Source organism: Gallus gallus, chromosome 2 (genome assembly GCF_016699485.2).
Source record: "Gallus gallus isolate bGalGal1 chromosome 2, bGalGal1.mat.broiler.GRCg7b, whole genome shotgun sequence".
NCBI lineage: Eukaryota > Metazoa > Chordata > Aves > Galliformes > Phasianidae > Gallus > Gallus gallus.
In genome coordinates this window covers 117,550,106-117,567,122 of record NC_052533.1, presented here as the reverse complement: position 1 = coordinate 117,567,122, position 17,017 = coordinate 117,550,106, and the positions used below count along the sequence as shown (strand labels likewise).

The 17,017-nt window shown below is 39.2% G+C and overlaps 1 protein-coding gene and 1 long non-coding RNA gene across 14 annotated transcripts in view; both read left to right on the top strand.

The window, feature by feature from the left end:
- The window catches only part of STAU2 (staufen double-stranded RNA binding protein 2), a 166,480-nt gene that overhangs the window by 109,401 nt on the left and 40,062 nt on the right, over positions 1 to 17,017 (top strand). The gene's annotated exons all lie outside the window — the stretch shown is intronic.
- The window catches only part of LOC124417792, a 31,575-nt gene continuing 14,784 nt past the window's right edge, over positions 227 to 17,017 (top strand). Inside the window, exon 1 of the long non-coding RNA XR_006938627.1 lies at positions 227 to 327. This is a non-coding gene — a long non-coding RNA (uncharacterized LOC124417792). The remainder of the gene's footprint in view (positions 328 to 17,017) is intronic.

Genomic DNA, 17,017 nt, shown 5'->3' with positions numbered 1-17,017 from the left:
AGTACGCTGTCTCCGTAGCCTTCATCTTCTGTTTCACATTAACTTACTCTGGATGTACGTGACAGAACGTTTGCTTTTCCCTGGCAGCAGCTGAAGTTTCCCTTGATGAGCCTGAGATCAAACGTCTGTGTTTGTTCAGAATGTGTAATCTTTTATTTTCCAAAAGTGAGTTACTAATTAACTGCCAAATGGGAACAAAATGTAAACCAAGACACTGCTGTCTCCCAGACCCTTTCAGTGCTCTCATTCGGGGCTTCTTGAGCAGCTTCCTAATGTGAATGCCTCTCACTGAAGATGCAGAACAGGAATTTTCAGCACTCTGTGTAGGTATGTTTGTTTACACAGTAATGTCAGAGGGATATAAAATGCTACTGTTGCAGTCTGCGGGTATTTTACGTGTTTGTCATGTAAATGATGACAACTGCCTGTATTTTGGGGTCTGTTTCCTCCTCTGTTAAAAAAAATACCATGAGGTATCCATGTGACAACTACAGATGAAGTTTCACAACAGTAGCAGGGTTCACAGAATCACAGAATAACTGAGGCTGGCAAGGCCCTCCATGTCCAACTGATCCAAATTATGCTCAAACAGGGACATCCGGAGCAGGATGCCCAGGCCCATGTCCAGTCGACCTTTGAGTATCTCCAAAGTGGGTGTCTTCACCTTGGCTATTTCCTTCCCTTGACTTCATCTCCAGCACTGGCTGTTGACTCTTCTGCTTCCTAAGCCACTGAGCTGGTAGAAAGTAACTCAAGTTTTTAGCCTGCTGAGGTGAACTGGCCCACTGAGTGTAAGATGAGTACCAGAGCCAAAATGAGGGAGACATCAGGGCAGACCAGATACGACAAGTGAGATGGAATGGGTGGCATCCGTTATTCACAGCAGCCAGCCAGTAAATCAACTTCCTATCTTGTAAAATGCCACTTGAAGAGGGTGAGACAAAAATTAACTCTGTAGAAAGGTGATTTTATTGTATAAATGTTTGGCTTATTTAGCATCCTTGGACCTGTTCCCTGTTCAGTAGCATGATCTGGCATAAAGGAGACAACAGGAATGCGCACAGAAGGAGGAAGAGCAGGATCATAGCATCTCCAACCTCGAGCTCATAACCTAGAGAACTGTAGCTGCTTTGGGTCTGCACCCTTAGTAATCGCTTGTATTAAAATACCTAAGTGGGCTTTCAGTGCAGTGCAACATGTGGAAATGAAAAGAAAGGCATTAACAACATGCAGTGAACCAGCCTTCCAAACCCCACAGAGCAGCTGCTTGCTATCCTTTGTAATGTGTTTCTAGTTTATTTTGTTTTACTGTTACTTTAGGCTCATTGGGCCAGTTGTGAAATATAAAAATCTTGATTTTTTTTTTTTTTTTTTTTTTTTTTTTTTTTTTTTTTTTTTTTTTTTTTTTTTGCTGCTGCTATTGCTGTTAGGGAAGACAAGAAGATAAAGGTATTGGAGAAACTTGGGAAAACTGAAAGTGTCTGTTTTTTGCTTTGTCACACTGCAGCAGGATATTTAGTCCCTTTGCAGTATCAAGAAATCTAACAGCTTTTTCCCTGGCAGGAGCAAGCAGTGGGAAGACAACAGGGGTAGGTTCTTCTACTCAGTAGTTAAAAATGGATAGACAAAGTCCCACTGGGCAAAAGTTGGTGACAGAGATGGAGCCCAAAATGAAGTGAAAGTAGACCCCTCTGGTAGCTTGCCTTGCAGCTGGGATTGACAAGGTCTCATCTTTCATCTTGACCTCTAATGAGCAGCATGTTCAGTCTAATAGCTATATTCATTTCACTTTCTAGGTCTGGTAAAGTCTTCCAAGCCTTTTGAATTAAAGCTAGCATTCAATCAAAACCCAGTTGCCTATTTTATAGGCACTTCCATTTTAGACTGGTATTAGGAAAATATACACACTACTTTATTGCCTGCGCTGTACTTGCCAGAGTTATTTTTCACACACTAATCAAAGTAACGCCATATCTGTTTGTTGATATGTTTTTAATCACTTGTCGTTCAAATAAGTTGCTTAACACACTAATTATATAATTGGCATTTCATCATACATTTCCTTAATACTTCTACAAGACAAAATAATGGTTTGCACATGTTGCGTCTGAAGAACTGTGCTTTTGCCAAAATTGTGTTTGCCACCTAGCTTTCTCACTCCTCTTGAAATAACATGACATGGCTGGCATTATGCATCCAAGTACTACAAAGTTTCAGAGCTTTTTGTCTGAGTAGTTGTAATACAACTAACCTACACCTACACAGAGCAAGTAGGAGCTGAATGTGACATCCTATACCCCTTCATTTCAAAGAGGCCAGGATCTCATAATTAATCTTCTGACAATAGAGAAATGGAGGAGGATGAGTTCTGTAAATAATTGCGGGGGAATAGTCATGCTTGTATACTGTGAAAGACATCAGGATAGCAAAACAGACCACTCCCTTCTGTCACTGGTTTCATTTGGTCCCATTGGTACAGTAAGTGACTATCTGCTCAGAGTTTTAAAAACTTTTCCTTTTTCTGTTTAAGACAGGCCTACATTCTATAAACAGTGCTGGCGGTGGGCTAGTATAAGAATTTCTGTACATTTAGACTCTTTTGCAGCACCACCTTCCCACAGCCAACTCTTGTTATCTGTGTCTACAGAGCTTAAGCACTCATCTGTATGTAGTTTGGCCCATGTCTGTAGTGCTAAAGCACCTTTCTTAGTCTTTTAGACAAACTTGTTTATATTTTGGGCAGGGATAGGATTACTGGGAGAACAAAGGAATAGTCAAGTATTGGGAAGAGCGTGAAGGTAGTCATGCATATATGCTCAGTGCAGATTGTGGCAAGCTCCTGCCCCACTAGTTCAGTTCTAAAGTTACTCTCCTAGCTACGCAACTTGTGGCATGAATTGGTGCATGAAAGGTCTGGATCTCTGCGGAGCATGAGGAAGTTTGGGAGTTTTGTTTAGAAGTACCAAGATTAAACCCAATTCCTACAAAGTTGTGCAGCAGCATCCTGCTTACTTCCTTGAACAGTTTTTTGTATTCTTCAACAGAAATGCCTCAAAGAGAAAGAAATGAAGATTTTCCCATCTCGATTACTAATGATTTACCCGAGAAAATGATTTAACCTTTTTCTACTGTTGCTGTCACTGCCCTGATTAGAGAGGGAAAGTGTCAGACATATCCAGGGAAAAAGGTGTTTCTATTCTTTAGCAGAGCCCCTTTAACATAGCATAACAGTTTTCTCTGGTCTCCCAAATTCATTTCATGTACAATTTTTTGCAATGTGGAGTCACCCAGTGAGAACATTCACCTGTTTGAAACAGGAAGAAAAGAGTCACCGTCTGAACTTCTCTCTAAAGCATGAAATGTGTGGCATACTCATTTCATGCAGGATGTCCTGCATCCCCAGCAGCTTCTCATGGACTCATCTTCTCCATCTTGTAGCATTACAGACCGCCTGAATTCCGATATTGAACTGTCTCATTCCAGTGAGATCCTTCACATATGCTAAATGTAAGAGTGCTTCCAAGTAATTTACTCTCTCAAGAATCCAGTGCTAGAGATAATAAACACTAAAATGGAGATAACGAGCAAAACCAAAACAGTGAACTCCTAAGTTAAACTTTAAATTTCATACGTATTTCTTTATATCCCCTCTTTCTCTTTCCCATGATTAAGGAGAATGGGAGACCTAGTTTTTCACAGATCCTTACGGCTGTGCAAATAATTGATTTTACAGTCCAAAATCTCCTGTCTCATCCTTCATCCCCTCAAAAAAGAGTTCAAATTGGTCCAAAATAAAGAAAAAAATTATCCTCGCCAAAAACAATAACTCATTTTGTATATGGGCTTTTGTAGTGAAACTAGAAAATTGGATGAGATTTACAAAAATTGTGGGAAAGATGATGAATTATTTTGCCTACTGGCACTGTTGTTCATGCGCTCATGCAAGATGCAGATGATATAAATATTCTTTCCATGTTGCCACCTCATGCTACAGGGTAGTAGAGTTAGGTCGTCACAGGCATGTGAAGCAATAACCTTGACATGGCCATCTCTTCTTTCACTGTTTAAGCAGAGTGCTGAGCAGGGCTGCGTGGGCTGAAGATTTTGGGCAGTCTCATTTCATAATACCCTACAAGAGAGCAGCTAAGGTGCTGTTCTGAAAACTGAGAAGTATTCAGATACTGTAAATCAAAGAACTTTATAGTACAATTTTCCACTGTCCAGTCCCTACCTGTTGGCTATTGGGTGAATTGGGTTGCCCGAGGAGGTTGTGGATGCCCCATCCCTGGAGGCATTCAAGGCCAGGCTGGATGTGGCTCTGGGCAGCCTGGTCTGGTGGTTGGTGACCCTGCACATAGCAGGGGGTTGAAACTCGATGATCATTGTGGTCCTTTTCAACCCAGGCTATTCTTTGATTCCATGATTCTATGATCTCACTCTTTTGTTTTAGCCAGAAATGACCAAAGCTAAGAAAGCATAACAGATAACTTCAAAGTTTCTAAAGTTGTTAACGCTGTTTACAGTTGAAATTGAGGAACACTCATCCCAAGACTGGGAGCAGATTTGATGAAGGCAGAACTGCTTTTTCCAGTGTATGTTTTTAGGACAGAATGTGCTTGCCCCGAGGCAAGGCCCGGGGAGCAGTGCACATCCAGCTGGTGGCGGCATTGCCAAACCTCCCGGCTGCTGCTGGAAATGGTTGGAAGTTGCCACATGGATCACTTGGCTGCCAGACCGGCTGCAAAGACAATTTCAGGTAGTAAGACACGTTCAGCTAGTCTCTACACTCCCCAGCAGCACCCAGGAAGCCTCCCTTCTATAGTTCCTCTGAGCATAACCTGCAGGCAAATTGAAAGCTTCCTTTCCTCAGCATTGTAAAAAAGCATCACATTTGTCGGGACTTTTAAAACCCAGTTGCATGGATTTACAGGGGACATCTTGGCACATATTTATTGCTAAATCTGTTACCTTGTCAGCGTTGCTTTATGTAAGGCCGGTGCTGAAGGCAGGATTGTGTGTGCTGGTGGCACTGGGACTGTGTCCCAGTCCCTGTACCTGACACGCCTCAACTGTTCATATGAAAAGCACACCTATTACTGATACATGGCTCCTCCCAGCAGCTTAAAGATTCCAGCTGCTTTCTGAGATCATAAAAGGCCTGCTCAACCATGACTTCAAAATGTCAGGCTATTCAGCAGGCCAGTCCTATTTCAGACTACTCCCTAAGTATTCCATACTTCAGCACGGTTGTAAATAATGGTGGTAATTTTTTTCTAGTTCAGCATGCAGTGTGAAATTATGAAGCGAGGAGATTTCTGTGCTGTTACATTTGATTCAGTACCCCATTGTCACTGATGTGAAGTGTTGCACTAACACAGTGTCATTCATTTAGTGGGACAGCGGGACCTGTATGAAGCTTTGCTCATATGAGGGGGTCTTCATGGTGTGCCTCAGTTTTTCACTGCAGGATCTGGGGCTGGATTTTGGAGTGTGCCACAGAACAGGATCATTCTTTCAGAATCAAAATTAAACAGGGATCAGTGTGTGAGAGAGCTTTGATTCAGTCCTCATATGCATGTCCATCCTTGTAAGGAAAATAATGGAGGGGGGAAAAAAATAGGAATATTTGGTGTAATTTTCTAATTTCTGCTTAATAGTTAAATAAGGAGACACAGGTTTTAGAGGGAGTTGAGGAAGAGAAAAGAGGGAATCAAATATTGGCTTGACCCCAAAATGCTTAAAGCCTGATTTGCCCTTACGGAACAAAAATACCAGCACAGAAGTCTAACATGCTGGGAAATATTACACAACAGTGTAGACGTGTCAAACTACCTTGAGAAAACTTGCAAAAAGTTGAAAGGTTTTTGGCCCTCATTTAAATGAACTGGATCTTGTGGCATTTTTTTGGAACTCTTCTGATAAGTAACACTTGAAACATTTTGGATCAAATAGCTTTTCTCAAGCAATTACACTTTCTTAATTTAGAGGCCAGTTCAAATGATTGCTTGTTACCTTCATTTAGCAAAGGTTCAACTTCTGTGGTTTTCTGATCCTTTTAAAAAAGGCAGGCAGGGGGAGTTTACACAATAAAAGTTCTTTTTTTTTTTTATTATTCTCAAATTAATTATTTTGAAATATCTCACAGATTACATCAGTTTCTTACTTGCATTCATGTTGCAAGATGGCGACTATTGTATATTGCTAGTGATGCATTAAATTAGTTGTTTATATTATAAAATCTAAACATATTAGAATCTTTTGTGTTTGTCTTCAAAGATTCCTATTCTAATAAAGCTTTCTGAAACAAGTAAGGTTGTCTTTTTTATTTAGTTAATGCATCAGTGGAGAACCTAAAGATTTGTAGCCTTTAGCCATCCCTGTCTGTGTTTAGTAGAGTGTAAGGAAATTGTGTTTGGGACAATATATATTTTCATTTAAAATAGGAAGTTATACTTTTAACTTAAGCATTTTCCATTTAGGAAGAGTGACACCTGAGCCAAATGTAGGAAGAAAGTGTCTAAATTCATCCTCTTTCCTTCAAGACTCTGTTTTGCTGTGGCTTTTAATTGCAGTAAAAGTGGTACATATAGCATACTGAAGAATACAATTTTGGCTGCATCCTTCCTATTTCTGATATCTGCAAGTCTCTTCTCTGTTCAGAGGGATTCTGAGGGTTAAGTGGTACAAGACCAATATTTAGTGATTGACATAATTTAGAATTTTAAAGAAGACTCTCAGATTTGTTCTCTATCAAATACTTTAACAGAGACATAATGAAAGGGGAAAAAGAAAAGCAAAAGCTGTCAGCTTTAATATGGCTGGAACAACTCTGTGAAAGTAACTTTTACTTTTGAGGGAAGTGCACGAACACATTTTTCATACCAGAGGAGCTCCTTGAAGAAGCAGCTGAGCAGCACAGCAGTGAAAGTCCATTCCTTACCCTCAACAGATTCCTTTTCAGTATGTTCCATCTTAGTTTTTCAGCTAACAGAATGGTTGTTTTACTGCAGTCTAGCTCATACTGTATCTGCCTTTGGAATCTGGATTTTAATATGTTCAGGCATACATCCTCCGTCTTACCATGATCCTGAAAAATAGCAGTCTTCAATTTACCTATCAAAAAAAAACAAATTAACTTGCATTAAAGTCAATGGCCAAATAAAATTGTCACAGTTATTTGTTACATCAACAAACAGCACTGATAGGAAGAGGAACAAAGCAAATCTTAACTTCAGAAACAGCTTATTTTCTGTGCATATTATATGCCTTTTAGGATAACAAGAGCTCTTCATGTTTAAGTAACCTGTAGAGCATAGAGCAGTATAACAAGCTCTGAGTTACAGTAAGACTTGGGAAATGTGACAAAATGAACGATGGAATGAGGGGTACGGTACCGAAACTGGTTGGAAATATTATGGAATTTGATAAAATTAGGAAACACCATAAGGAACATCTTGTATCTGATTATGACTAAACAGTAAGAAAAACGATGAGTAAACTGGCAGTTTCAGTAAACAAGACTTTGGGCAAAAATTAGATGAGATGAAGACCTTTGATTAAAGAAAAATGGGTAGCATTTTAACGTAAAACGTGGGATTAAAAATATATGTGCATTCTTTTTGCTGGAAAAGCTTTTTTAATGAAAGAAGGCATGAGAATATGTTAAATAGTAATATATATATAACAGCCTGCCAGTAATTGTTCCTGGGGCTGTCACTTGTTGAGGTATTTAGGCAAGATGTGTTCCATCAGCAGCCAAATGGACAGTGCTGTATGTAACAGGACATCAGCACTCATGGTATCTGGATTGTTTTAGTAAAGTTTGAAGTAAATCTTGAAACTTCGATAATAATATGGGAGATCTGAAGTCCGGAGTACAAATTAAAGCCCCAAGAGAAAAACTAAAGCCAGCATTTTCAATATACCCTCTATTTCTGGACTTCTGACTAGAGATACCTTAACCTGTGGTAGCCAGCAGCAAAGAGCATCCACAGCTTTTAAAAGGCTGTGTGCTTTGTCGTTTGCAGGAGCTTTACCCATTCTGTTTGTATAAGATACTGGTTGAGTAGCCACACTGCTGGGTTGATAAGAAAATCTGAATTTTTTTATTTTGTTGTCCGAATGTCCTGGTCCCATACACATTTTCCTACTTTTATAGGTCTGCATATATGTTGTCCCATTAAGATTACCTGATGATTGGTCTGTGCAAGTGTACGTAGAGTCAGAAATGCAAGTTCATCTGATGTGAATGGAAGCTGATCTGGAGCAAAATGCCTACTGTAGCTGCATTGCCTGAGTTTGGTATTCAGACACTGTTTTGGCTAGGATCTTGTCGAAGTGCATGAGAATAAAACACAGCATCTCAAGAAGAATAGCGGATGTTCCTACAGTTCGTTTTTAATCTCCAAACTGCATAAAAACTGAGGTTTCCAGCCATATCACTGATTTCTAGGGTATAATTAATGATTTGGATTTTGGACCCCTTTTTGTTCTATTTTCTTTCACAAATTATTGTGACTGGAACTTGTGTGGCTGTTGCCTCCTGTAGGGCAATGGTAACTAAAGAGGAAAATCTGGTCTTGATTTTAGAAACAGTGATGGAGAACAGTACAGGAAGGTAAAAGCTCATTGTTCAATTACATTAAATCGCAATCCTTGCCCTGAGTATGGATATATGTGCTGGGCTGTGTCTTGAAGAGCCACATTGTCTTGTAGACCTCCTTTTAGGTAGTGCCTCTTCTCTCCTAGGCCTCCCTTCTAAAAGACCATTCCAGGGTACAAATTTACAATTGGAAGAGAAGGAGCAGCTCAGAATATCAGAGAGGTGTATGTCACTGACATTTTGAGCAGTGGTGCAATATTGTTGGGGATGGTCTTTATCAGATGGAATGAGCCTCTGGGGTGCTAGGTGTGAACTTCTGTGTTCCTGATCACATTCTTATACTCAAGGAGAAATTAGAAGGTAAGCAAGCCAAGTTGCCAGCTAAGATAGGTATAACCATGTCCTTTAGCTTCTACTGTGCAAAGAAGCCAGAAAAGTCCTTTCAGGTGTTGAAGTAGACTGTGCAAGTACACCAGTGCATTGGTGGCAGAAGACAGTGGTTTGGAGTTTGCAGCTGAAGTTTCCCTTACATTCCTTGTATGGCAGAAGAAGTGAGGGCTCAAGACCACTTCACTCTGTACACCGAGAGCAGATGCACACCTTTCTGCTTGTCTGATCAACCTCTTAGGAGATCTTGTTTCAAATTGTGTTACCTTTGGCAGCTATCTCTCTCAATGTGGGTAAAGCCAGTACATTGTGAGACTACCTCCTCACCTTCTCTCACAAACAGAATTGCTGAAGTTCCTTTAGTCTCATAGCGCAAAGAGCCCTGTACATACTCTCCTTCTTCTCCCAGTGCTTGTTCAGAATATTCAAATCTGTGAATGCACTTAAAACTTTGAAGCTTAAAGCTTAACACGGTCAAGTTCTGGAACGTCAACGCTGTCTGTGTTGGCAATGCACTTTCCTTTTCTTAATATTGTTCTGAGTGTGTGTCTAAGGGTCTTGATTGCTGTTGTAGCCATTACTCTTCTTTTGCTTGTGCAGTTTTTTCCATGTATTATTCTACTTTTTATTTTTTTCTGGAATAAATGAGCTGTATCTGAGTGAGATGGAGTCTGTACCATTGCTGATTACCTGTTGAAAAGTTTTATAATGCTTGTATCTCAACGTTACAGATACACTCCAAAATAGCTGCCTTTCTATTAATTCATAGTCTGTGCTGGGAAGGAAGCTGAAAATGCAGCAAGAATGTATTGCATGTGTTGAAAGTAGGTCTTTATATATGGCAAACAAGATTCAATTTACCTTAAATTTCATTATTTCATGAGTTGCATTCCTTGAGTGCTGGCAGTAAAGTTCAAAATGTTAATATGCTGGTATGATTAGGATGCTTTTGATGAATGTGAACTGTGTGAGGCTGGGCTCCTATTCAGAATCAATCAATCAGTGCCCAGGGAGGTTCGTAAGTAAATGTCGTTAAAGCCTGCGTTTGCTGAGGGTGTATCTGTGCTCTCTAAATAATTGTCTGACATGTTCTCTGCCTAATATCCTTACATAGTGTCAAACCTTACAGACCAAATAAACCATAAAAATGCAAGTCTCCTGTCTACAAACACGCAGGAAGTGGCAGACCTCTAAGCAGTCCTGGTGAAATCAGCTATTAACGCAGTCTTATGTCAAAATACTTCTACAGTCTTAAATGAAATAACATTCAATCTCCAATTAGGACAGAGTTCCTACAGATCACCTCAGAGCAGAAAATGTATTGACCAGCTGTCTGTGCAACGTAGGAAGTAATGTATATATGTTTATTCACATCGAGGTTAGAAAAACTTAAATATCTGATTGCAGAGCACTTATGCATGGAGTTAAAATTAACTCAGAGGGATTACTTGTACATAAAGTCACTCAGTTACGTAGGGTTTTCAAGATCTGGCCTGCATTATATGCATCTATCAAAGTACTTAAAACAGCTTGTCACTGTGGTGTATCCCGTATAAATTAATAATCTGTGTATACATCAGATACGCAATCAAATTATATTTCACATTTGAAATATATTTAAAATATTTTCTTTTTATATAAATTTCTTCAGCGCAGTGTTTTTTCTGCTGAAATCCGAGATGATCTCTTTAATTGTGTAGTGTTGTGTTTCAGTAATTCAAGTCACAGTGCAGGTGGTACATGCAGTTTACTGATGTTAGAGATAGTATTTAAACAACTCCATGCTCAGAGGTAGTATATCAAAAGTTTTTAAATTGAGGGTGACAGGAGCTGGTGCTGCACTTTCATGTTATCCAACAATGTGGAAGAATTTTGACATACAGCTGGAATGATCAAACCGCACCAGTTTTACTTTCTAACTTCAGTTGACATGAATTTCAAAGGTATTTGGAAATTATTAAATTGTATGCTGTGTTTGGAGAGTTAAAAGTCCTTGGGGAACTTGTTTATTACGCCTGATGGAAGGGGGCTTACGATCTGAAACACTGCATAGGCATCAGCAGAGCTGGTAGATTTTTCAGCAAATCTCTTCTTATGTCTAATCTGTGATTTACTGATTTGTTGCTTTTTGTCTGAAAAAAAATATTGTAACGTTTTGTTCGAAGATTATTGTGTTGCTTAAAACCAATACGGCTCAAAAAGCATAGCCTTAAGCTTACAGATAGGCACTTTGTTACAGGCTAAAAACCGTATGGCATTTAAAGTTCTCTGTGAATTCTCATGCTTTGTCTGGAGTCTGATAGCTGTTACCCTTAGGACTTAATTTACTTCTCTGGCTACGCGTATGTGGCTTCTAAAATAAATGACATTTTCAAAATCTAAAAAGGAGTTGAATTTACAAAAAAAAATGCTGTAAAAGCCCGTGGTTGTATGTTAGCTAGGAAAAAGGTACTTTGAAAATGGCTACCTGGATTTGTATTCAAGCTTTTATTTAAATCTTAGTTAATACAGGCAATTTCCCTCCATTTTTACTTGCAGTGGGGTCTTTTATGTCACTGATGCCCGTTGCTGTCCTAGCACCAAGCGACTGCCGCATGGTGATGCATACCTCAGTATAGCAGCTTGGTTTCATAGTTATCTGACGGAGCAGAGAGTGATCATTTGGTGTTTGCTGTACTTATCTGCTGCAATAACAAAGGATTAAATGCGTCCTCACTCCTGTGCTACAGTTCTCACACTTTCCCTGCTGGTCCAGATGGACGAGAGAGGAGCGTTCATACCAAAACGCGGCTGAGATGGTAGAAAGGAATTAGTTATTAAGAAATCAATATACGTCTCATTAAGTGAAAACAGTGTCATGTGTGATAGTGATTTCTGTTAAATAGAAGCCTACGGGGGAAAGGATTATGGCGTGTGATTGAGACACCTGTTGAGAAAATAGGCAACTATTGACAAGGCTGATACATGACTGAGTGACTGCTCTGCTAGTCTTCACATGATCCCCACAGAGAGCGAGCTTCGACCGCCTGCTAAACAAGGGCTGTTTGAAGTTTCTTTTTAACATTTCCAAGACGTTAATTCAGCGGGACATCTCCACCGGGGTTCTCCATGTCACCAAATCAGCAGCTGTTGAAATCCATTCACTTCAGCATGAGATGTTTGTACAAGTTCTTCTTTTTTTTTCCTTTTTTTTTTTTCCTTCTTTTTCTTTTATTTGTGACAACAGCAAAGTAAACAAAAGCCTAAAAATTCGGCACTGCTTAGCTCGCCTATGTGTGAGAACGGCTTCTGATGGCAACTGTAGTTGCTAAGGCAGAATGTTTATTTGCAGAAAACATGACAATCTGAGTAGTTTATTGTGAGACGCAAAAAATACTGGCCTTAATAGACATCTCTGTGACATTTTTCCAACGTAAACATTCAGTTAACTTCTGTGCCAACCATCAAACTTGTGTAAAAAGTGTTTTGAAACAGAATTGTCTTTGTTTTTCAACCCCTCAAAATTCTTTAAAGTCTGAAAGCAAATGTTTCCTATTTTTTCCAGTTAGTAAATGAAACGCTGTTTCTTGGGTAGGAAAACATTTCTATCTGACTCACATTTCCCTGAGAAAACAGCTTGTATCATAGAATTAGTTTAGTTTGAGGGGGAAGCAGAACAAGGCAAGACATGTAAACATATTACAAAGCTCACTTTGATATTTAAATGCTTTTTTTTTTTTTTTTTTTTTTCTTTTCCTGGCCATCTGAAAAAAGGTGTGGTGAATATAGTCAATTGTAAATAGAAACTGTATTTTCGGTCAGCTTCATTGCTAAACCCAAGAACTGCTGACCACATATGAAGACTCCTGGTTTGAGCTGTTTCCCTTCTGTTTATTAAATCTGTTAAGACTTAAGTGTATTTTTACAAGTTCATTAATGTATTCCATTCTCTCTGATGTGTTTTTTCCCACTATTATCAGATTTCATTATATGGGACGAATTATCTGATCAACCCATTATACAGCCAAGCAGCGTTAAGTCTGATTGGAATTTGGTCTTCCTTCAGTTTACAGGGGGAATATTGTGTAAATCAGACTCTCGGGTTTCAGTGGGAGGCACAGGGCTGCACAGCATCCATTTGTCAAGTTGATTGCACCTCAGCGAGGTTGCATTAGCTTGTCTTTGAACAGAAGTGAAATCCTATGCGAAGCTCCCCTTTCTGTCATTTACACTAACATCCATCCTCTTAAACCAAGGCCTCAGAGAAAAACAAAGTGATGGCACAATATCATCAGTCACTCAAGTTGTCTGTCATCTGTTTTCTTAAGGAAATGACTTTTAAGTTAGTGGAGCAGAAAATCGAAGAAAATTAGCAGAAGGTTGCTGTGGAAGTAGGAGGAATTGTTAAAAATTGCAGATGTATGTGGAGAAGTCCAATGGCAAGCAGCAAGTAGAAATGCTGTTGGTTCCGGCTTTTGGTTTCGTGTTAATGGAGTGCCAGCGTACCTGATACGTAATAATTCAACTCTTAATGAAACTTTATTCATAAACTCAAATGGGGCTGTAAATGCACAATAAAAACCTGGTATGCACGTTTTCAGCTTTTATATCAGCGACTGTGTTTTACGATGCTGAATACTCAAGCAATTTGCACTCTTTTCTGTGTGTCAGGAGAGCTGTGTGTGTATCTCAGAAATGTTAAGCTGGAAGGGCTGTTGTAAACAGCTATGAGAGGGTCCTTGGGAGTTTTATGAGTCCGAGAACTCGGTTTTTACCCCGATGCCCATGCAAATGGCACCAGTAAGTAACGTGACTTGTTTAAACTGATGTACCAACCAACTTGCGTGGTGCAGTTGCAGTAGTGTCCGTAGGGTTAATGGTGTGAATGAAGAGAAAATTAAAACGTGTACGTTACGCACAAGATAAAAAGCACCACGTTGGAATAGGCTTTTTTTTTCTCCCATCTTTCCAAACTCTACCTTTATTCACTCTAGATGTCAATTTTTAATTTGAAGTGCTTTGTTCAACTTCAGTCTGTAAGAGAATTAGTTTTGTCTTGTATATCTTAAGGGAACATTTTCACTGTATGTTTTAAAGGAGGCTTATGCTGACTATTTTAGCTTAGAGCAAAACAGCACACTCCGAGTTTAAAATAAAAACTGTGAGCTCTTGCAACAAACCAGTGTGAATTTTGAATTTATTTAGTTATTTTGGAATAGATACGCCTTCTAAGGTCTTTCCAGACATGCAGTAAGTGATGTGACTAGCATTTATCAAATACGCTTCTTCCTTCTCTTTCTTTTCTCTCTACCCAAGGGAAATTGCGTGAAGGTTTTATTTAATTATATGATACAAGTATAGTAGTCTAAATCTTACTGCTCAGTAATAGACAGATTCCCAATCTTGTCACAGTTATTTAGGATGAGAACCTGTTTTCTTATATTCCTTTTTCCTTGTTTCCTTATATTCGTTTATTTTTTCTTTCTGCTGTTATTAGAGGTACAGAACTTCACAAAACAGGACTGCTTATTATATTGCTGCCTTTTAGCATAACTTGGAAGATTTGGGTGGAAAATGGTGTGACAATACAACATTCTCATACTCCTTTAGACATATGTAGTAGCACATCATCACTTGGAAAGAAGAAGGAGGTGTAGATAAAGGTTAGTCTTTTAAATAATGGCAAAGCATATACTTGTAACATTCATTTACAAATGTAATTTTCAGCCAGTTTAATTCTTCAGTCGGAAAATGCTCGATTTTTTGTGTGCTTCCCAAAGAAAACTTAAAATGACTTTGCAGTCTTGAACATGCTTAAATTTGAATATCTTTACTCAACAGAGACTTTATATATGCTAAAGTCAGTCAGATGTGTAAGGGTCTGCAGGATCAGATCATAAATATCTATGTTTCTCCTCCAAAATAAGTCTTAAAGTGTTTCAGAAGCCAATTATTTTTAAAAGCAGCATGCAAAATTATGTAAAGAGTTTCAGATTATAGAACTATCAATTACGCTGCTCATGCAGCTCACGTTGCGTTGAGATATATATTACTTCAGGTTGTGCTGTGAAGATGGTAATGGCTACATTTTACACTTCTTTCCCTTTTATAACCTAATGTTAACAATTAGGAATTTGGGAACTTGAGAGCCCTAGTAGATCAATCTTGATTAGTTTATTTTTCTTTGTAAAGATTTTGATAGCCTGGTAATGCTTTTGTTTGAAAGAGTATTCTTTACTTCCTCTTGCGGGGGATGAATTATTGTTACACCCAGCTCTTCCTCTGAAATAGTGAAAAACAATTTAGGTAACTGAATCTTTGATGAGAAGACCTCAGATTGAAAAGTCTGGCATTTAATTGCCCTCTTACTCATAATTCTTCTACATTTAACCTCAAAGGTGATTTAAAAAGTTATATCTTAATTGCATAGCCTCACTCAATCATTAGTACTTTGCTTTGCAGCAATTTATTACAACTTTATTTCCCCGAACCATCAATGAAGATGATGCTGAATTTTATATTAGCCAAATGTCCCTTTGAGATTAATGTGGTAATATAGATTTTATGCATGCTTTTCAACTTTAATGTTTGTGTTATTTGGGGCTATAGGCATAGCACAGCTGATTAAGTAGTTCAGAGAACCCTCTGAGTTTTTCCTGAAGAACTGATGCCTTCAATTTATTTGACAATGTGTGTCTGCAAGAGAAAAGAATAGCAGTGCAGTCTCTGAAGTGCTGCTTTCTAGATATTTTTACAGCTTACTCACATGGGGTTTTCCCCTTTGAAGACAGTGGCTAAACTCCCATTGTGAGGTGAGCTCTGTGATCAGGCAGCCTCAGAGATGGGGCTGCGGGCATAAGGGCTTTGCCACAAACATCACTATTAACAGTGAGCAAGTCACTTACTCTCTCTTTAAATTGTGCTTTTCTTTCATAACACTCTTTTGGAGATGACTATATTCTTAAAACTTTTAAGGGTTCCAGATGCTAAAGCTGTGAAATACCAGGGAAACCTTGTGTCAGGACAAGACCACGGCAGGATTCACTGTGAGCATGTTTCCTGTTATGTTTTCCAGTTCATTTTGATAGGTAGTTAAGTATGTCAGATAGAAAGAGTTGAGCCCACTCTGTAACTGTCATAATTTAAAAATTCACATCTTTTCCATGTAGTTCATATCCAAATTCTCTCTGATTAGAACCAGCAGCTACTGCTGTCTCCCTTGCAAGCATTTTTGCTTGCCCAAAACTCCCAGAGATTCCAGTGGATAAGGCTAGTTTGATGAATACTTTAAGCCAGGTGTGCTGACACCAATGCCAAATGCACCGTCCCGCCTTCCCCCACTCTTGGCTGCTCACTCCTGACCCTCTACCACTCTTTCCTTTGAGCTCTTGCAGCTGTTTTTCTTGCAAGCAGTGATGGAGGTGAGGATGGGGGAGGACAGAACTGTTTCCTTTGCCAACACCTCTGGCACAACCCACAGAAATGTTGGTTTGGGTACAGACCCCAGAGCCAGCTGGGTGAGAGACATCACAGGCCAACCAGAAGGATCTCAGCAACATTCCAAAAATGTGCACTTTAGGGATGTGCCTTTGGGTGAAATATTGTGGAATTTAGTGTGTGTTGCACCCGTCCTTTAAGGAATAGGTAAGGTAATTTTAGTAGCAGTAAAGCAGTCACAGCCTCTGCCCTAATTTCACCTTCCAAAACAAAAGACTGTGTGGGGATGAACTGGTATTTTAACTAAGTAGAAGAAGGGTATGACTGAGTGTTAAACCAAGCTCCCTGGAACTTGGGTGGATCTGGAAGACAAGGACAAGGAGGAAGTCAAAGAGAGGAAGCAGGAGAAAAACACTTAACAAAAGAAGTCAAGGGAGGATAAGAAAGTGAAAGAAATAATTAGGTAAGTACTATGACAGTCCCATAAGGGTCTGCATCCTGGCTGAAAAGGCTTCAAGAAGGGATGGCAGGAAATGTTTGTTGTTGCGTATCTCCTGCATTCGAGGAAAAAGGAGTGGTGTTGGGGGCGGGTGACTTCAGAGCTGTTTTTTT